Genomic DNA, 10,017 nt, shown 5'->3' with positions numbered 1-10,017 from the left:
TGCGAAATGAACGTTTTATTAAAATGTGCACCACGAGAATTCTAGATTAATCTAAAAATTGGCTGTATACCGAAGATTGAACCGAATGAGTTACGCTTAGCCCGAAAATGATTTGGCTTAATGGTATAATATATATATATATAAAGTATCTAATTGGTATACGTTCAGATTGGCATTTTATTAATTAAGGTAATAGCTAAATTATTCATTGTGGCGGGGACTCATTCAGCTTGAATTACGTGGCTACATAATATGGACAGGTATTTTAATGAATTTGATTGATACAAACATTATTAGCAAATAATTTCCCACATGAAAACAATTTCATTCTGCCGTTGACAGTAGCAAATTCAGATACGTGAAATTCAAACAAAATTTATGCTACATTACATGCTAAATTTATGCTCTTTATGCTACTGGGGATTAAGGAATTTATACAGTATGGGTTATTAAAACAACATTAACTATTAACTATTCCCTATACTATTTTCGGGCATGTTCTTTCAAAACTCGCGCTCGAAATTGAAATATCACCTCTGTGAACGCTTTTCTCAGATTCCAACGAATATTGATGAAAGTTGCTGTACATCGTATTTTTGGGGTCGCTGAATCCAAATATAATGTTAGATTCTCGAAATTCAATATTTTTAAATAAATTTTTTAATAAAATTTTTTAATAAACAAAATGTTGTTTTCGTAAAAAAAAATATTAAAATGAAAAAAATTTTATTCATTTTATATTTCAAAACAATTTTCCAAACGATATATATGTGCTAATGAAAAACATGAATAAAAACGTCACCCCATAAACTTGGTAAAGTGGAATTTTAGATTGGAGTTTGAATAAAAAGTTAAATATGATCCTTTTCATATCTGAAAACACAGTAAATAATATTTATATCAACAAAATATATAAATATTTTTGTGGAAAAAGTTTTAATATAGTATACTAATTCAAAATTAATATTTGAGGGTTTAACGAGTACTTACACTATTGAATATAATGAGAAAAATGTAATTAAAATTAAAAAAAAATTATTCCTGAACATATAACATAAAAATATGTAAAGAACATTAAAAATAGCTTATTCAATAATTCAAATTGTTGAAAAAGCTATTTTTTCAGAGGAACAAATATAAATTATAATTTTATAAAGCGTCCAAGATGTGAATAAAATCAATGTTTTAACATCTTTGTTTTAAAGACTTAAAAGAATATAATGATAAAAAACAGCAATTAAACAAATTAATTTTTTTATTTTCCACTGATTATTAAATAAAATGGTTTCAAATGCAAATTTAGTTATATTCAATTAGAAATACATTATACCCATTATATATTCATAAGCGAGAGTATTCACATGGTAAGTTTAAACTTAATACTATTACAATTTTTCTCTGGGATTTTTACATTCCATCAATAATATTGTTAATTTGTTTTCGACAATAAACTTTAAGAATCATATTTTTCTTTTCATTCAAATTCAAAACTAAGATATATTCCACTTTGCCAGGATTACCCGTGTAGGAACCCAATCAGGGATCCGGTCGGGTCCCAGCCGGATAGCCCCGCTTTAAGCCGGGCACTGGTCGGGGAATCCGGCTAAAAAGCGGTTAAGAAATGTTGCTTCAGGCGAGAAATTGGTGAACTGTTTGGTCTTTTAAGGCTCATCGTAAAGATGGCGGTGAACTTTAAAAGTCAAATCAAGTGAAGCAATTCTGGCAAGAAACTTGAAGTCGAATTTTATTCCCCGATGATAGAATCTCATAGCAATTTGGAAGCCACGTGTTGATTTAAGGTTAGGAAGGAAGAAAGTAAAAACTGTATTCACAAGACTATATTTTAATTCAAAATAATAATTATTCCCACACTAAGTGGGGGTTTCAAACTAATTATTGAAATAAGGTTGATTTTAACCACGAGTCTCGATTTTATTTGCGAACTCTACGTATGCAGACGACAGATACAGCAGGCGGTAATGGCGGTAAATTTGAAATTGTACAGGCTACATATTGTCTGAATATAGAGAAGTTTATAAAAATTATATCATTTCTTTTGTTGCACATAGCAGAATCAATAACAGTTTAATTTAACATGTTAAATTATTCGAAAAACTTTAATGTTTTTCTTTTTAATAATTTAAAAAAGCTTATTTTTGTTTCACTGATCTAATAAATCTTTAAATTATAATTATCAAACAATAATTCATCTAGCATCCATGATCACGTTTTTGATAATATCACGGCTCTTAAAAAATGTGTGCCGGCTCCCGATCATGGGATATAACCAGGGTTGGCCCGGCCTGTAGCCGGCCGGCCCCGGACTACGTGATTCGAGAAAATTGTAGCCAGACCGGCTCCCGCCCGGTTCCTGTCCATGAAACTCAGTCAGGGGTAGCCCGGCTGGGATCCGACCAGAAACCTTGTTGTATTAGGGCCAATCGGGAAAATTTCTACACGGGTATTGTACGACTATATAAATCATATTTTGTCTTTAGTATTTATAGAAAATTATCGGAAAAGTATTTTGAAATGTTAAATGAGTAGCATTGTTTTAATTTCAAGAATATTTTTGCATGGAAATAACATTTTGTTTACTTAAAAATTAAAAAAGTGATTTGGTCCCATTGCTTTCTATGTAAAAACAGGGAGTGATGAGACAACTTGCGTCGCGCTGGAGATATTAGGAACAAATTAACTTATATTAGGACAGTTGCGGGGTCAAGTTAAAATCTGAAATATGGAGAGATGCGCCGGGCTGGTATCTTGTATCAGATTTTAGAAACTTAAGATGGCGGATCCAATATGCTGGTCAAAATTTTGAAAGGTTCGGAACTTGATAAAATTGGTCATATCATGTTTTTGAGGCCACGGAAATCAAATATGCCATCAAATAAACACCTAAGAATTCCGATTCTCAAATAAATGAAACTTTATAAGAATAATTGGCAGTTATCACATAACTTGTATGTTCTAATTGAACATCCTGAACACCGAACTTGCTTACTTTGTAGGAAATGTCGTATGGTCCATTTCATTTCGAGCTACCCTTCTGCGTGTAACTTTCAGCAATCGATATTGAAAAATCTTTAGTCGGGACTTTCCGCCCATCTCCGGTAGCACTGAAAATTACAACAGAATTCACAATGGTTGCTTGAATTAGCCGAACAAAAAGTATCCATTTCCAGTTCATGGAACACTAAGTAGCACATTATTACAGTGCCCATCGTGAACATCATGAATTTCATCCAGTTCCGAACATTTTTTTTAAAACTTTGGCCATCATATTAGATCCGCCATTTTGAATTTCGAAAACCTGACAACGGTATTATAGATTCAGATTCAGCGACCCCAAAAAATTAGGCACGAACAATTTCATTCAGTTACAAAAGCTTTTCAAAATTTTGGCCGCCATGTTGGATCCATTAGCTTGAAGTTAGAAAATCTGACACTAGATTCGAATTCAACTACAAAAACCGATGTGCAGCAACTTTCACCAATATTCGATAGAATCCGAGTGAAGTCTCCACATATCTATATTTTTCAAAATTCTCAAGTGAAAAATGACTATTTTTAAAATGTTGACTTTTGTAATGAAAACGAAAAATATGCTATCAAACCACATGATTTTTATGCACCGATGGTTGAAGGAAGTGTGAAGTATTAATTTTCATATCTTTTGACATTAAAGCGACTATATTCAAACTTCTAGTAATGATATATCAATTTTGAGTACGGATTCTGAAAGATCATACTCGAAAATAGTAAGAAACCATAAACAAGGAATAAGTGCGCGATGAATTTTTGTACCTTTTTCTATTATACAAATGTTCTTCGTTTCGTTTTGGGATTATACTTTTATATTTCTGCTTCCCTTTTCCCCGAAGTACATCTTTCAGTAATATATATATATATATATATATATATACGTATCTAAACTTTGATTAAAAAATATTATATATATTTCTGCTAATTATTTCCATGTTTCCTGAAAAATCCTTCGAGAGACAAGGGATGAAATAAGAACTATAGAGTAATTCCAGTTAATCATCGAGAAGGTAACTCCTTAGAGACTTTTCCAATTGTTGAAATCCAACCTGGTGAATATAGGTGGTAGGAAAACTATCCTAGTTTCCACCTGTTTCCTCCACCTTTCTGGAGTTCGCCTCGAGGCTACCCTTTTCGCGAATCCGAGAGAATTTCGTCGACGCCTAATGAAAATTAATGGCCTCATGTTATGCAGCGGTGGTGTAGAAGTAAGAAGGGAGAGGGCGAGTAGCGGTTCCACCGTGATTTAATACTACCCCTAAAAACACCCCTTACATCCCTGTCCTAGGAGATTTTGGCTCATAAATATAACGCCTCGATGACGTCTCCACATCCTGTTATATTTTTTCTCACAAAACCTATACTTACACATATCTGCTTTAAATTTAGTATACAAAATGAAAAATTTAAAAAGGAAAATCTATATAAATTTTTTAAAAATAATCGCAGAAATATCGAATCTTTAAAATAGGACAATTTTAAAAATAACTTTTTCTTATCAAACTATTAGATTTTTTTTGATTGAATACAACAAAGATAACGGTTATGTTACACATAAAAATATCGCTAATAATACGAGTATAATTGAAAAAAGGCTTTTATTGGCATATTTATTAGAAAACAAAAATATATACCCTTTCCAAATTTGTATTTCTGTCGCGCCATGCCTCCACCTCCATGCATTCAATCATTTCTAAACAAGCTGGACGTTCATGCTTTTTCTTACAAAAATGGAAATTACTAAATGCTAAGAATGGTACTTTGTCCAAATGTATAAATACAAGCATTGAAAAGCTTGAAAAAATTTCTTGTGTGTATACAATGGTTCAGAACAGGTAAAAATGATAAAAATCTCTTGCGTGACATGGGCTCAAATTTGCCCTACAAAATTAAGAGTACAGATATACTGTTGCTAAAACCGTTAACACTATACTTCAACGTTAGCGAAAATATTTGTTTTTAATAAGGAATAATAAAAATGCTTCATTACTTGATAACAGCTATCGAAAGGGATCAACAATTTCGAGGTTATGTCCAGTGGTTAAAATTGGAATTCAACTTTTATTTATGTAGACAATGTCAGTTTTAAAATATTTTCATGATTTTACTTATACTTAATTATTTAACGCTTTTTATGCAATAAAACTAAAATATATAATATTCATTGCAATATTTTTAAAAATATTTTTCATGAAAAAAGCAATGTAGAAACTGAGGCACATTGCGAAAAAATAACTGCTCATAATGTGTTGACTTATGATAAATTATCCGAACTGGTTTTATTCTATCGAGGCACAATGATATTCTATAGAATAAATCCTTTTAGCCAGAAAACGTTGACGTTTAATTATTTGTATTACACTAAGAAATGTATTTTCCTGGGCTTTAAAGGCGCACATGCTATGAAGGCGCGTTTCCTTTACAATATCTACATTTCCTGTCGATATTTTGTCATTTTTTCAATTTTTTATTACAATTTATTGAATGAACAAAATTATCGTTCAATTTTACATTTAAATTATTTTTAAGTCGAAGTTAGTAAAAAATTTATAATTAAGCAAAAAAAGTGTGTATATGACCCTATTATTACAATATAAATACAATATAAAATCATAGTATAAAAGTGTCCAAGTCATAACTGTTCCATTTGAAATTATAAACTTTTTCGCGATATGACGAGAATCATTTCAACTTTGTTGGGTATTTTAAATATTTAACCACTCAACTATAAAATTTCAAAATTTTCAATATCAAAAGAATTCTTTATTTCAACCCAAAACAATAAAGGAAAGACATATAAATTGAACCATCAAGGCGAGTCTCAATCAAGTTCACCTAAAAGTTACAAGCATCATCAAAGGTTGCGATCATATGGAGACAATTTAGGCACAAACTTAATACAATTTTAGTTTTTTTTTAAATTTATATATTTTACAAATGAAAATTGTTTTCTCTTTATATTTCTAACTTGTGTAACGTGTAAGATATTTTCTCTGAAAATTGAAGTAAAAGTTTGATAAAACATTTCAGTAAAATTATTACTTGGAGTTCTTCGATGGGTTTTGTAGTGTGACTTGTATAAAATCTGACCGGAGGGCTTTTTTCAGAAGAGAAGGCCTATTTTAAAAAGAAAAATTTAATTTTTTGTTTAAAGTTATTAATTTTCATTTCATGAAGATTTTTCCCCCTTCTTTTTGATTCGTTACGTGTTCTAAAGAACATATAACAAAATAAGAATATTTTATATGTGCGGCAGAATACGTCAAGTGTTTCCACCTAAAATTAATTTTTTTTAGATCCGGTTTAAACTTGGCTCAATTATAGTCATAGTGAACCTGCATTAATTTATTAAACCATGGGTTAATTTATTAGCTGGTTGTCAATATACAGGAGCCTGAAGTTTCCACGGGTTTCTTACTTCCAGGTTAGTATAACTTCTCTTAGAATGATCCGATTAAACTTTTATCATAGTGTTTTGGAAAGATTTCTTCACTTGCTTTAAGACTATTATAACAATATATTTTTTAAACATTTTTTATATCTTTTTTAAAAATAAAAATTGAAATTAATTTTAAAAAAACCCATATTAAAAAATGGATAAAGTTCCGAAAAAAAACCATAAAAATCTTGTTTCTTTACGTTTATCACGGTGAATAGTGAAAATTTATATAAAAGCTTAAATAAAAGTTGTAGATCCTTTGAAAATATATATTTTATATTGAATATGTTTTTACCCTGCGACTGATGGTTTTCGGCAAAATTGACGATAAATATGAAAAATCACAGATATACTGCAAAATGTTTAGCGGTGTGATTTAAATTGTATAAACAATATTCTTGAAAGCCTGGATGGATGTTAAATATTGAAAATCGCAGAAATACTGAACATGAAAAATTCTTGGAAGGTTGAGTCTATTTCTGTGACCAGTCAGAGGGGCATCTTCCCGCTCACATAAGACGCTAGAATGGGGGTCGTGTGTTATTTAAGTTATTTCTGTGGCTAGTCGCAAGGGTGCCTTCCGGCTCCATGACACGTTGGAAAGGGGGTCGTGTCTGACCTAAGTTATTTTTGTGACCAGTTGGAAAAGTGTTCGTGTGTGACCTGATTTTTTTCTAGGACCAGTCACAGGGGTGCCATCCCGCCCCCCATGACACGTTGGAAAGGGCGTCGTGCCTGACCTAAGTTATTTTTGTGACCAATCATTGAGATGCCTTCCCGCCCCCATGAAACGATGGGAAGGGGGTCGTGTCAGACTTAAGTTATTTTTGTGGCCAGTCACAGGGGTGCCTCCCCCCATGAGACTTAGGAAAGGGGGTCGTGTGTTACCTAAGTCATTTCTGTGGCCAGTCATAGGGGTGTCTTCCCGCCCCCCATTACACATTCAAAAGGGTATCATGTGTGACCTAAGCAACTCTACACTTCGCACCGACATTTCTCTTATTTTCTCCAAAACTGTCAGTCGCAGGGTAAAAACATATAGCAGATAAAATATGTATTTTCAAAGAATCTACAACTTTTATTTGATCATTTTTTATAAATTTTCAGTATTCAATGAGGCAAACGTAAAAAACATGATTTTTATGGGATTTTCATGGTTTTTGGCATTAAAATTAAATTTGCGGGTATTTTCACTTTCTTATTCGTGATTAGCGCATCAAAATACATAGATACACGGAGTTTCAAATTAATCGGAGGTAAGCGCTTTTCAGAACTTCACCCAAAAAAATGTTATACTTAGAAAAATACATGTTTTCATACTCTTTGAAAAGATGTAGAATAATAAGTGGGCCGGCAATTTTTCTTGCTCAAAGTAAAATTGTTACGCATATTCTAAATGAAATAAAAGGTGTGAAATGAAATATATAACGTAATTTATATATTTCTGTACATATAATAATCTCAAAAAAGTTAAATATAATTTTAGGACACATTAGTCCTGACAGCATTCGCGCCCGAGCGCTGCGGAAGTTTCACGTGGTACTCTCGAGTCCAATCGAATCATTCTTCCTGAAGAAGTTACGGGTGAAGAAACGCAAGAAAAAAGGAAAACTTCAGGCCCCTGTATATTGACAAGCGGTTGATAAATGATCCTATGATTTGGTGGACTAGGACTGTATTCCAGCCAAGTTTCAATCCGATTAAAAAAAATTTAATTTTAGGTGGGAACACTTGACGTATTTTGCCCCATTTATTCTTTATAATGTTTACATTCTCATCAGAGAAGGCATTAGATTTGTGTATAATTTGACCCCCCCCCCCTCCCCAGTTTTTGTTAAATTTCCACGTTTTAAGACCCCATGAATCCGAAAACAGGCTTTTACGAATGTGTCTGTCTGTATGGCTGTATGTATGTGTGTATGTCTGTCTGTGAACTTGATAACTTTTGAAAAAATCAAACTATTAGATTGGCCTTTGGCACACTTCTTTAGTGTCCCAAACTAATGGTCAGGTTAGTTAGCCAGCCATTTTGGATAAAAAATCAAAAAGTCGGCACATTTTGAATATTTTTGAGACAACTTTTTTAAAAATTCAAAAAATCTCTGTACGGTTATTTATAGTATTTAAAAAGTCGAACAATTTATTTTAATGACTTTTTTCAAAAAATTAAAAATTACCAGAGTTATAGAATTTACAAAATACCAAAAAATACACGAAAATGAACGTTTTAAGCCAAATAACGCACGATATTAAAAAAAGTAAAGAGAAGTAAAACGTTGCTTTTTAAATGCTCTACAATATTATCATAACAAATTTTTTAATTTGCTTGAAAAATCCAAAATTTAAATTCTGACAGCATACAAAATAATGAAAAATCCAAAAATTACATTTTTCGGACAAACTATGCAAAATAGGTAAAAGGTGAGTACACAAAACTTCTGCATTTGAAAAAGCTCTACAAATTTGTTATCGACCACTTTTTGATAGGATGCGTAGCTTTAGCTTTAACTTTTCATGTTTTTGATGCTATTTCTTATGAATAAAATTAAAAACAGAACTATGAACAAATTATTCATGACAAATAAATCGTTTTTACATTCTCATCGGAGAAGGTATTAGATTTGTGTAAAATTTGATTCCCCTAGTTTTTGTCAAAAGGTCCACGTTTTGAGCCCCCCTGAATCTGAAAAACAGGGTTTTACGAATGTGTTCGTCTGTCGTTATGTCTGTCAGCTTGTCTGTCTGTGAGCACGATAACTTAAAAAAAAAAAATCTATTTGATTGGCTTTTGGTATACTCTTCTAGTGTCCTAGTACTTAAAAAAAATGTTACTTTTCGATAGCCCTACAAGATTATCATATCAACTTTTTGAATTTTTTCGAAAAATTGAAAATTCAAATTTTGACCGCACAAAAACTAATCAAAAATTGCATTTTGCGGGCAAACTGTGCCAGATAGGAAAAAATGATGAGGCAAACATTATGCACCCAAAAAATATCCACAAATTTGTTATTAATCTCCTAAAGTAAAGGCCAAGTTCGTTAATCAGCCATTTTGGATAAAGATTCAAACAGTGAGCGTCTTTTTAATATTTTAGAGACCATTCTTTCAAAATTCAAGAATTCTTTGTATGGTTATTCATAGTATTTAAAAAGTCGACCAATTTATCAAATGACTTTTTTCATAAAATTAAAAATTACTAGAGTTATAGGATTTACAAAATTCCAAAAAACACACAAAAATGAACCTTTTTAGCCAATCAACGGACGATATGAGAACATGGCAAAAGAAGAAAAAAGTTTGATTTCTAAATGCTCATGAAAGATTATCATAAGAACTTTTTTAGTTTTCTTGATAAATCAAAAATTCACATTTTGACAGTATACATGCATTTTCAAAAAAATATATATACATAATTAAGAAGTCAAAAAAATACCCTTTCCGATTTTTTGGCTTCAAACCTTAACGTCTAAATTCAACCCCTCTCCACCACGTACATATAACATTGTCAAAAAATAATCTTTTGCAAA

Source organism: Belonocnema kinseyi, chromosome 7 (assembly GCF_010883055.1).
Source record: "Belonocnema kinseyi isolate 2016_QV_RU_SX_M_011 chromosome 7, B_treatae_v1, whole genome shotgun sequence".
NCBI classification, from domain to species: Eukaryota; Metazoa; Arthropoda; class Insecta; order Hymenoptera; family Cynipidae; genus Belonocnema; species Belonocnema kinseyi.
Note: the sequence above shows the minus strand (reverse complement) of the source record.